The sequence below is a fragment of the Hipposideros armiger genome, unplaced genomic scaffold (assembly GCF_001890085.2).
Source record: "Hipposideros armiger isolate ML-2016 unplaced genomic scaffold, ASM189008v1 scaffold_7, whole genome shotgun sequence".
In the NCBI taxonomy this organism is placed as follows: Eukaryota; Metazoa; Chordata; class Mammalia; order Chiroptera; family Hipposideridae; genus Hipposideros; species Hipposideros armiger.
In genome coordinates, this window is record NW_017731357.1 from 3433451 (window position 1) to 3445774 (window position 12324).

Genomic DNA, 12324 nt, shown 5'->3' on the forward strand with positions numbered 1-12324 from the left:
TTTTTGTGTTCTAATAGTTATTGGTAGAATCTTTAGGGTTCTCTCTATATATTGGGTTGTCAGAATAGTCATGACACATTTTTGCAATGAAAAACATAGAAAAAATACATCATGACTTTTCTGACAACCCAACAGTATCTTGTCATCTGCAAATAAAGACAGTTTTACTTCTTCTTTTCCAATTTATTTGCCTTTTATTTCTTTTTCTTGTCTGATTTCTGTGGTTAGGACTTTCAATACCATGTTGAATAAAAGTGGTGAAGTGAGCATCCTTGTATTGTTACTGGTCTTAAGGAGAATGCTTTTAGCTTTTCTTCATTGAGTATGATATTAGCTGTGGGTTTGTTATGGCCTTTATTATTCCCACTTTGCTGAGTTTTTATTGTAAATGGATGCTGGATTTTTTATTTAAGCACAAATGCAACATATTACAACTATTATAATTTCTTACCAAAAAACTCACAAATTAAGCCTAAGTATTTTACAGAATTTACTACAAAACACCATAAAAACTGCCTTCACTTAAACTCTCTCTGTATCCGGTGAGCCAACTAGATGTTTTTGGTCATGTTGGTGAGTCTCTTATCATGGATGGCACACAAATTAGTATTTTCAAATAAGCCCACCATGTATACCTCACTAGACCCCTGAAGAGCATCACTGGTGGCACTCTGAAACCTGTGGGACCTGAGAAAAAAGATACCTACTAAGAAGAGCTCCTGGTGGCTGACTGGGCTGAAACTGAAAAAAAGAGACTAGCAGACATGTCTAAACAGGCTTCTCATACAAGCCACACTTTAGGGAGAAGCTTGCACTATCTGCCTGCCCTCCACATTGAACTGCCTATCTCCTGCACTGAACTGCTTACGTGAACTGTGTCCCTGCCATCTGAGCCAGTCCTTGCAAAGGAGTTCCCGTAGTTGTATTTCAACCATTAGGACTGAGATTTTCCCTATCCAATAGGAGTTGTGCAGTTCTATTTCCATCAACATCTTCACAAACCGATCAGAGCACCTCCATTCTGACCAATCAGGACAGTGCCTTTTGAACCAAGCTGGGAGGATTTGCATGAAGACAGACAAATCAGGGACTGGGGTGGGTATTTCTCTTTATATAAGTCAGCTCCCCTCTGGCTCTAGGAGAGTACTTTCCCTTTCTACCAAAGACTGTAGACTGTGCTTCCCTGACTGGAGCTGAAAGAGCTGAGCTGAATCAGTGGAGCAGACTGGGGTAGAGCAGACCTAGAGCAGAGCAGAGCAGAGTTTTCTAGCCCCAGGGCCACCTTGCAAGCTTGCTGTTCCACAGCCATGCTACTTCATAACTGAGCTGTAATACTATTTAACTGTTCCATTGCCATGCTGTTCTTACAACGTTGGTGTATCACAATTGAGCTGTTGTGCACTGAATAAAGTTTCCTTTTTCACCACACCCCAAATTGGTCATTTCTGTTGGCATTGAATTGATGCCAATGACCATTGCTTGACAAACCTCAAGTCAGTTTTAAAATCCTAGGTGATGTCCCTCACCAACGTCTGGAAAGGCAGCTTCTGTATTAGAAGCTCAGTGGATTTCTGGTAAGGATGAATTTCTCAAAATACAATGGTCTTAGTCTTATAGCAATGAGGTTTTTTCATCCCGTCAGGAGAAGGGGTGCTTTTCCTGGCAGCTTTAGTGGCCAGCTGTTTGCAGGGCGCTTTCCTACCTGTGGATTCACCAGCAGTCTGCTCAGTTTGGGCCTTTTTTTTTTTTACCCAATTTCAAAATCTTAGGCTGCTTCCATGACCACCACACTGCTTTTGCTGCCCAATGAAGAACCACAGTCACTAAGCAAGGGAATGATACTCCTCTAACAAATGATCAACCTGCTCTGCACTTGAGGAGCTTTTTAAAAAAGTTATTTCATATCTCCTTTGTTGGATTATGTGTTATACTTTTATTTTGGTTTTCTTAGGGTTTATATATACTTCTTTAATTTATTGTATTAATTATCTTCAAGAAATATTATATTGTTTCCCATACAGTATAAGAACCTTACAACACTATCTTTCTATCTTCTACCCTAGCCTTCATGTCATTTTACTTATACATGTTATAAACTCACAATAAATTATTACTTTGGCTTTTAATAGTCAGTTATCTTTTAATAAATTAAAATAACAAAACTATATTTTACAGTTACCCACCTATTTAACACGTCTGATGCTTTCCATTCCTTGTATAGATTCTTTTCTTCTGCCTGAGGCCTTTAGTAGTATAGGTCTGCTGATAATAAATTCTTTCAGACTTTGTATGTATGAGAAAATCTTTCACCCATTTTGAAAGGTATCTTCACGAGGTATTGAATTCTATGTGAGAGGTGGGTTTTTTTTTTCAGTACTTTCAAGATGTTGTTCCACTGCCTTAGCTTGCATTATCTCCAATGAAAATGCTATCATTCTTATTTTTGTTACTCTACATAATGTCTTTTTTCCCTCTGGCTAGTTTTCAGATTTCTTTTTATCACTGATTTAGTAATTTGAGTAGGATACACCTTGATGTGAGTAGGATATGCCTTCATATTTCTTGTGGTTAGGAATCACTGAGCTTTTTGGATCTGTGAGTTTGTAGTTTTCATCAAATTAGAAAAATTTCAGCCATTATTTCTTCAAGTACTTTTTCATTTTTTTTTGTGGACCCCAATTACATATATATTAGACCACTTGAAGTTGCTCTAGAGCTCACTTATACTCTGTTTATTTTTAAGTCTTTTTATTTTTATAGTTCATTTTTGATAACTCCCATTGACATGCCTTTGGGTTTACTAAGCTTTTCTTTCCTAGTGTCTAATTTTTTGTTGACCCTATCCAGTGTATTTTTCATCTAGGACATTGCAGTTTTAATCTCTAAAGTTCTAATTTGGGATTTTGTATAGCTTTCATGTCTGTATCTAACATGCGTAATCTTTTTATGCCTTCTTAAATATATGAAATATAGTTATGTCTGTTTTAATGTTTTTGTCTACTAATTCTAACATCTATGTCACTTTGGGGTTTGTTTCTACTCATTGACTTTCTTCTCATTATCAGGGGCATTAGCCTGCTTCATTACACACCTGATAATCCTTGATTAGATATTAGGATTGTGAATTTCATTTTTTGGGGTGCTGGATAGTTCCGTGTTCTTATATTCATGAGATTTTTTCTCAGATGTAGTTAGATTGCTTGTATATAGTTTAATCCTTTCAAAGCTGGCTTTTAAGCTTTATTAGGTGGGACCTTATTGGCTGTTAACCTAAAACTAATTTCTTCCCTGCTACTGAGGCTATACTTTTCTGAGTGCCCTGAGTGATGCAGGCCAAGCGAGTAGCCCCCCACTCCCACCCCAACCCCACTGGACAACTTTTAAATCTCCTCTTCCCTAGTTCCTTAGTCCTTGGCTTTCAATCCTCTTCTAATCAGTTTCTGAAACTTAGACTAAAGATTGCCCCTAGACTGAATCACAGAATATCTCTCACCCACCCCAGCTTTAGATAACTACTTAAAAGCCTGTGACTTTCCAACATTCCCCAAGCCATTCTGGACCTAACTCTTGGATAATCCCATCCCAGAGAGTGAATAGGTTTTAACATTTCCCCAGGCCAGTAGACTTGTTGATTGTAAACATTAAAGGCTAATGTTCTTTTAAAACCCATAGCCACAATATACCAATAGCTTTGAGCTCTGCTTATTAAGAAATTTATTAATTAAAATCTGTTTTTCCTCATTCAGGGGCCTTGGAGATACAGATGGTGCCCCAGCAAGACTGCCAGTCCCAACCAAATAAGCCAACACAGTCTTCCAGGCAGATCTCGAGACCCCTTCCTCTCATCTAAGATCAGATAGGGTGAGAGTTCTGTGAATCCCCCAACAGAGAGTTCTACGCCCCTGCCCAGCAGGAAGTAGATACCGAAGAAAAGACATTCTGTCCCTCAACTTCCTATCGAGATTTTATGGGGATCACATCTCTCAAGGGAAAACAAGGCAGGCAGTTAGAGGCAGGCATTGAGTCTCTGCATTCCTTCACGTCCCACAGAATGTGACCGCCCGGTGACCTCCCCTCTCAACCCAACTCTTGTTTTTCCTTCTAATAAATTCCATTTCTAAAGAGATGAGATCAATCAGGTGGTTCCACACCCAGAGAGGAACAGCCCATTCTAGAGGAAGAAGGGATAAAAACTCCAAATCCTGGCCAGTCAATGCCTTTTTGAGACTTTTGAGCCTTGCCTCTGCTCCGGGCCTGCTCCAACCTCTTTGGAGTGTACTTTTCCTCCTAATAATGACTCCCTGGCCCTGGCTCTGGCCCTGGGCCCCCTTGAGCCTTTTGAGCTTCCTTTGCTCGGCCGGCTCCAAACTCATTGAAGTGTACTTTCTTTTCTAGTAATGGCCCTTGAGCCATTCTCTACTGCTTGGGCCCACATCTGCTTCTATGAAATGTATTTTTACTTCTAATAAACTCCTTTTCTGCAACTTTACCTCTCTGGTCTGTGTCTCCATTCTTCGGTTCCACGAGACCATGACCCCGGCACAAGAAATATTCTACATCATGAGTACTTAGGTCAATGTCCTGTAAATTACAAGGTTTTCCCACTCTGGATAGTGGAAAGACAATGTATTCCTTGCCTTATATGTTATCCAAGGATTTTGGATGGTTCTGTCCTTGGATCTCCAATTCCATCTTCTTAATGCAGGGAGACTGTTGGGTTCTGCCTGGGTTCACCCTGCCTATGTGATGGCCTGGAAACTCTTGTCTTGAGAGTAAGCTGGGGCAATCAGGGGCTACCTCATATGTTTCCCTTTTTATAGGAATCATTATCCTGTGCCTGATAGCTAATGCCTGAAAACTGTTAGAGTACATAGAATTTCGTTTGTTATCTGTTTCAGATGGGAGAGTGAATGTAATCACTCTTATTCCACCTTGGCCAGAAGCAGTGTCTCCTCCCAGCCACACTTAATTACCATTCCCTGCCTAAATTCCATAGTAGTTTTGTTAACTTGTCTTCCTTGCTTCTAACATTGACCTCTACCAATTCTGCATGTTTTCTAGATTAAACTTTCTACATCACTTCCCTAATAAATCAAGCCATCTCTTTTCCTAAAAATCTTTAATGATCATATTATATCCAAACTCTTTTTTTCTGATGTTTAAGGTCTCCTGATAGAAGGAAAAGTGTTCCATCCTTTTGTTTCTCCTTCCATTGGACAAACAGAGGATTAAGAGAAGAAATTTACTTTCACACATTTCCTCTTTCCTTTTGAGGGCTCTGCCCCTGGAACAGTAGTCATTTTTTGCATACATAATCTATGATCCTAGGTGAGACTGAAGGTCAGGCAGTGGAGAAGTATGTACAATAGCTGACTGTCAAAGCCTGTGATGGGTGGCCAGCCGAGTTGTGCGTTGGTTAAGAGCTGGCTTGGGACGCCAGCTCTGAGCAGCATGGCCCTGGTTTGGATCCCACATGAGGGCCAGTGACGCTGTGCCCTCTACAGCTAAGATGATGAACAACAGCTCAACCTGGAGCTGGGCTGCCATGAGTCGCCGGTGATGGCATAGGCTGCAGCCCCTGTGGCAGTGGGTTGCCATGGGCTACCGTGTGTGGCCGGCAGCAAGCGTGAGTGGCCAGCAGCTGGTGTGAGCTGCCAAGAGCCCCTGTGAGCGGCCTTTCAGAGGCCAGCTACTGATCTGCCTTGCCCGGGAAGAGCGCAGTGATAATACCAACATGGGCCAGTGAGGCCACGTCCTCCACAACTAGACTGAAGAACCAAAGATCAGCAACTTGTCTGCTCCCGTTCCCCGATTCCCTAACACTGTTCCCCTCTCCCAATTCCCCAATAAAATCTTTAAAAAAAAAAAAACAACAACAAACCTGTGATGATAGAATTGTGTCTTATTTACTTGCATCCTTAGTGTGTAAGGTATCTGGTATATATTTGATAAGGATACATTCTGTGTAAACCACAGTACCTGGAACAAAAGTGTTTACATAATAGTTATATAAAAAAAATTTCTGGGCTTAGCAAGAGATACATTTAAGGCCTTAAAAATGTACGAAAGCATGAATCACATCTTTTCCCCCTTAAGCAATCAATTAGGCCTTTTATCACTGGTATTTTCTGTTGCAGATCAAGCCAGGGCTATCTCAGGCTGGGAAAGCTGTTGTTGACTTAACATTGTTTTTCAGTCTCAAAGACTGAGATTTAACATTAAATATTTTGGAGGAAGAATTGGAAGGAAAAACAAAACCATGCCTGGGAAAATGTTACTTGCTGTGTCCAATCTTGATTAAGAAAATAAGGAGGTGATTTTCTTAGCACTTCAGTTGTCACTTTTATTTATCAATAAATGTTTTTGAATTTTCCAAGGTTAAGAAACAACCAGTGGCAGCGGCAGCAGCAGGGGATACGGCATAAGCTGCTTGGCTGATTATCTCAGCACTGACCTGTAAGCAGCCCCCTCTGGGGTGAAATGCAATTGAGTCTCCCTATTAACGCCAGTCCTGAGCAGCTCCCCAGCAGTCTTGGTTATCAGGCTCAGAACACATTGAGCTAAGTAGGTACGTGCGTGGTGGGTAATAGTTTTGTGACCGCAGATGACTATCAGCAAGAGACTAAGCTGAAAATGACTTCTCTGGGGCTGCTGAGGATGGGAAATCAGGGTGAAAGTTGAGGTTGAGCTGCAAGGTTTAGTTTTCTATCCTCTGAAATGGTCTTGCTCTGTGGGTTAAAGGCCACTGCTGTACTCATGAATATATACTATTTCTGACTGCTGTAATTGATTAGCTACACTTTGCAGCTGGCTTGAAAAGCCTGAGAGCAAGTATTCAAGGCCTGCAGAGCAGTATAAAACAAAATATCTATAGAAGCTTTGAGTTATAATTGGCCATGTGGAAACTGAGAGAGCAAACTTGAAAGCAGTAAAATACTATACACATTAAATGGAGTAAATTTTGAACTATCTTCCCAGCACTGTCTCCACGTTGGTTCTATCACTTTGTATTTCCCAGGGGGCAAAAAATCCCAAAACTTCAACACTTAATTTTTCTTAAGTTTTCTATCTTCATTTATGTATGCAAGCAGATAGGTTTTTTTTAAATTAAAGTTTATTGGGGGTGACAATTGTTAGTAAAGTTACATTGTCAAGCAGATGGTTTTAATTGTGTGATGGGAAATGAATTCAACATCTGATATGGCTTGGTCTCAGGACTCTAAGAAAGACTGTGGTGTTGAATCCCAGCCTTACCTCTTGCTACCTGTGTGACCTTAGATAAATTACTTCACCTTTCTGTGCCCCGGTATCTTCATCTGTAAAATTGAGGTAATAAAATGATTGCCCTCATATGGTTATGTTACTGAGCAAGGGCCCATTGTCCAATGTGCATGGGAACCAAAACTATGACACCAGGCCTTTGAGAAAAGGGAGAGCTATTTGATGCTGAGTCAGCTCTCAGGAGACAAGATGCACTGCTCAAATCTGGCTCCGTGATCCAGGGTTCAAGGAGAGTTTTAAGGGGTAAAAAGTAACAGGCTGGTATGCTGAGCTGCTGGCAGAGCAGGTTTTGATTGGCGAGCTTTGGAACTTGGTCATTTATGGTAAGATACGGTAAGGTGCTTAAATACCAGATCTTCCTAGACAATGGACGCTTTGCTTCTGAAAGGGTTCTGATGTTCAAGTTTTGGTCATGTCCCAGTTCTTTGGTTCCATGGGGGAGGGGGTGAGACCTTGGTTCTGGATGCAGCTAGAGGTCAAAGTTCTCCCCTCTGCCCATGTTTCAGCTGTATGACTTGTGGTTTTGATCTGTTGTCTCTGAACAGCAACTCAGTATCTTGTTAGAAACAGGATAGGACCATTTCCAGCTGGTTCTGTAGTTACAATTATAGTACTAAATAACTTAATAAATATAAGCACTTTTATAGTGTTTATCATATTCTAGGCCATTTCCTAAGTTTCAGTTATGAGTATTACCTGAAATAACAGAAGAATAGCAGTGTACCTGTCTACAATGTAAAGCTTAGAATTCAAGCTGATGTTAACCTTTTCATCCTTGACCTCAAGCCTAATTTTGAAAGGCTTTCCTTGGTAATTTCCTTGGTAAATTACACATGTAATTTTTTTCTTAGTTTTATAATTGTGCTGTCTTAGCTGGCTGGCAGCTCTTCAAGTGGAGATTTTGTTTCCCTTTTCATTTGTTGTGTAAATAAGAAGCAGCTAGCACAAGCAATGCATATTTGTAAATATTACTTTTAGCGAGTATATTTTTCATTAAATACAAGCACTGGCTTTATGTGTGACCTCCACACCTTAGTGCTGTGAGTGTAGAGCTGCGTGTATTAACACCTTAAATATTAAACTCTGATATTATTTGGATTACATGTCCAAAAAGATACTAGCTGCCATTTATTGAGTAGTTACCATCTGTAGGGCTATATACAAATACTTTACATAGTTTATCTCCTGGAACTCTCACAAAATTTCTGTGAAGTGGATGGCAATACCCCCACTTTTGAGAGAGAGAAATAACTCAGAGGGATGAAGGTACTTAACAGGGTTACACAACTCTATTGCTCAGGCCTGTTTGATTTTAAAGCTTATCAGTTTGCTTACCACACCACACTGCAATTCTTCCTGTTTTTGTCTCTCACTTGTCTTCACTTAAGGTACTACTTTTTTTCCGCCTCTTTGCCTTGTGTTACTTTGATGATAGTTTCTGTCAACAGTCGTAAACATCAGAGTTAAATGAGGCTGGTTTACTTTAGTTCAGAAAACTAAGCCCCAAAACTTTACCTGTGGTGTAAATGAATAAAATCGTGGTAACCTTTGATTAAACATCTCCCCAAGTCACCTGATGTGACCACTAACACGACTTGTTTTAATCCCAGGCACAAATACTCTGATTAACTGCGAGTTAACTGACTGAAGTCCCTGCTGTTGCTCAGAGGGCAGCCACAGTGATGGGGTGAGGGGAGAAATATAAGTTGAGCTTTTCAAAACAGACACAAAAACACATATTCTCTAAGGATTTTGGATTAACACAAGAGGGAAAGATCTGGGAATGACTGTTCATCAAGGCTATGATTGAAGGAGGGACTGTTTTCAAATTCTTCTCTAAGTTCCCTTTTCATTTTTCAGAGTGGCAGCACAGCATAGTGGTTCAGAACCATTGATGGATGCTGGAGCCACATGACTGTGGATGCTGGAGCCACATGACTGTGGATGCTGGAGCCACATGACTGTGGATGCTGGAGCCACATGACTGTGGATGCTGGAGCCACATGACTGGCTTCAGATCACAGCTGGGTGTTCCTTACTGGACCTGTGATATTGGGAAGCTACTTGACTCATTTAATCTTCACAACAGCTCTAGGAGGTAGATACTGTTATTTCTGCACTTCACAGATGAGAAGATTGGGGGATGGAGTTTATATAACCTGCCTAAAGTCATCCTGGTGGCATCTTCTCAAGCTTGTGATTCTGAATTTCAAAGCCAAGTCTTTAGATTAGAACACTGGTGTATAAGAAGCCATGATTAAAATGGAAACTTCAACTAAAATTATTTGCCCCCTTTGGCCAGCCGAGTGGCTCAGTAGGTTAAGAGTTGGCTTAAGAGTGGGAGCTCTGAGCAACAGGGCCGCCGGTTTGATTCCCACATGGGCCAGTGACGCTACGCCCGAGTTGAACTGCCGCTGAGCTGTCAACAGGTGGCAGGATGGTTCAGCTGGTGAGAGCACGTGCTCCTAACAACAAGACTGCCTGTTCGATGGTGGGCTACACCCACCCGCAACTAAGACTGAACTCAGCACCTTGAGCTGAGCTGCCACCTGGATGGCTCAGTGGATAGAATGTGCGCTCTTAACAACAAGGCTGCCAGGTTCGACTCCCACATGGGATGGTGGCTATGCCCACCCACAACTAAGATTGAACACAGCACCTTGAGCTTAGAGGCCACAAGTTGCTGATGGGCAGCCAGATGGCGACTGGACTTGGAGCTGAGCTAGCTGTACCCTCCACAACGAAGACTGAAGAACAACTTAGCTGTTTCCCTTCCTCAATTCCCCAACACTGTTCCCCTTCCCCAATTCCCCACTAAAATCTTTGAAAAAAATTATTTGCCCCCTTTTCAGCCATGTCCGCCAGCCCATTTCCGTATCTGTCATCAGTGTAATTGCTCTTCTCTTAACACATTTTCCTTCTCCCATCCCTCCCCAAGCTCCACTCTGATTCATCTCACATTCTCATAAGTGGGAAGCATCTGTTCCCAAGCCAGTGATATGAATTTCAGAGAGGAAATAAGGGGGGAGTGGGGTGCACACTTGGTGGAGGATACTGGGACATGCCAGGAACCATCCTCCACAGCTCTGTGATATCCATCCTCTAGGCCTGCTGCTTTCAGCTAAGTTCCTCCAAGTATTTGTCATACCTGGGCTTCTCAAACTTTGATATGCGTAAGAGTGACCTGATATATTGTTAAAATGAAGAATCAGTTTCATTAGGTCTGAGGAGGTTCCTGCAACGTGTAATTTTAACAAGCTCCTAGGTGATACTACTGCTGATTTAGATAGTTAAGTGCTACATCATCCTTTACCTAAAGAAAGAAAAAATATTAGTAAGCATTCAGGGCATTTCAGGACTATAAAGAGGAATTTGACCAGGGTCCTTCAAGAATATCATGCTAAAGAGAATCATGATTCATAATGAGTTCTAATGAGCCCTAAACTCACTAGTAGCAGGCTCTACTGTTGTTCCAGTTTGTGATAGCTGGTATGCCTGGGTGAGCTGTAACTGGACATAACTCATGTTCAATGAGCTGCAGCTTTCCCCACTAACCCAGTTTATAGGCCTAGGCTGCTGCTCTCCCATTCCTAACTTTACCTTTAATTCCTTCTCAGAATTAAATCCCTAGAATACTATCATCTTCACTGGGGCCTGGCAACCTGCTCAGTCTTGCCAGCCCTACTTTTAATGGTACATGACCCCGATCTTATGCCCTGAGACCCTGGGTTCCTTCCCTAAGGTAGCCCGAAATACTCATGCCTCCACTTGCCTGACTACAGCTATTGTTACTAACCTGTAATATTTGCTGAATCAAATATTTCACTGAATGTTGCAAAAATGCTGATTTCCTAATTCTGTCGTTTTGTGAACTGGCTTTCATGTATAAAAATGAGTTTCCCTTATTAGCTGGGAATGAACTATACAGGTCCTCCAAAAACAGCAGTCTAAAAAAATTATATTATTTTATCACTATGGATTCATATATTTAAATGTTTTCAGCATTTTATAATCAGTTAAGGGTCATTATTTATTTTATGCTCAAATTGTCCTCAATTTGGCCAGTGTGAGTCCTTTCATGCTGGCTCCTGTATCCTTGTGACATGTCCCCATTATTCTTTGAGCCCTTCCTTGCTTTCTAGCACAAAATCATTCAGGCTTCCCTTTTATTTTTCCTGCCACAAATGTGTATTCAGCCAATTCTCCACACAAGTTCCGTCTAATGGGAAATGGTTCTTATCCATCAAGATCTAAGTGCTAGCTATCTTTAATTCCACTGGGATGTCATTGTTTCTAATACCTTTCAGGGATAGAACTAGCATATATTAATATGAATTAAATTGTTTAAAATATATTTCCAATTTAAATTGAATTCTACAGGGTTTTATCTTATTTTATTCTGTTTTTGTTTTTCTTTTCTCTAACACTTAAAATTTTGGTCTCTAAAAAGATTAACTATTTACTTCCTTGCTTATCCTACAATATACATACAATAGCAAAATTACAATACCAATATTCCCACTATTTTAATGATTAGGTTAAGATTTTCTTTCTGTTCTTTTTGTCTCAACTATTTAATAAACAGATCTGTCTGTACGTGCTTTGCAAGTATCTAAGGATGTATAGATATCTATGTTAAAATGTCATTTAAGGGCCGGCCGTGTGGCACGTTGGTTAGGAGTTGGCTTGGGACGCTAGCTCTGAGCAGCAGGACCCCAGTTCAGATCCCACATGAGGGCCAGTGATGCTGCGCCCTCTACAGCTAAGATGGTGAACAACAGCTCAACCTGGAGCTGGGCTTCTGTGAGTCGCCAGCGATGGCGTAGGCCGCAGTGGGGCTGGCCAGCAGCAGGTGTGAGCTTTCATGAGTTGCCATGAACCACCTTGAGCGGCCGTCCAATGGCTGGCGAGCGACTGCCTCATCTGGGAAGAACGCAATGATAATACCAACATGGGCCAGTGAAGCGACGTCCTCCACAACTAGACTGAAGAACAAAAGGACAGCAACTTGTCTGTTCCCCTTCCCAAATTCCCCAATAAAAT

At 41.2% G+C, this 12324-nt stretch overlaps 1 pseudogene; it reads right to left on the reverse strand.

The window, feature by feature from the left end:
* Positions 1-518: 518 nt before the first annotated feature.
* LOC109386018 (histone H3.3-like) overlaps positions 519-12324 on the reverse strand; it is a 29186-nt pseudogene continuing 17380 nt past the window's right edge.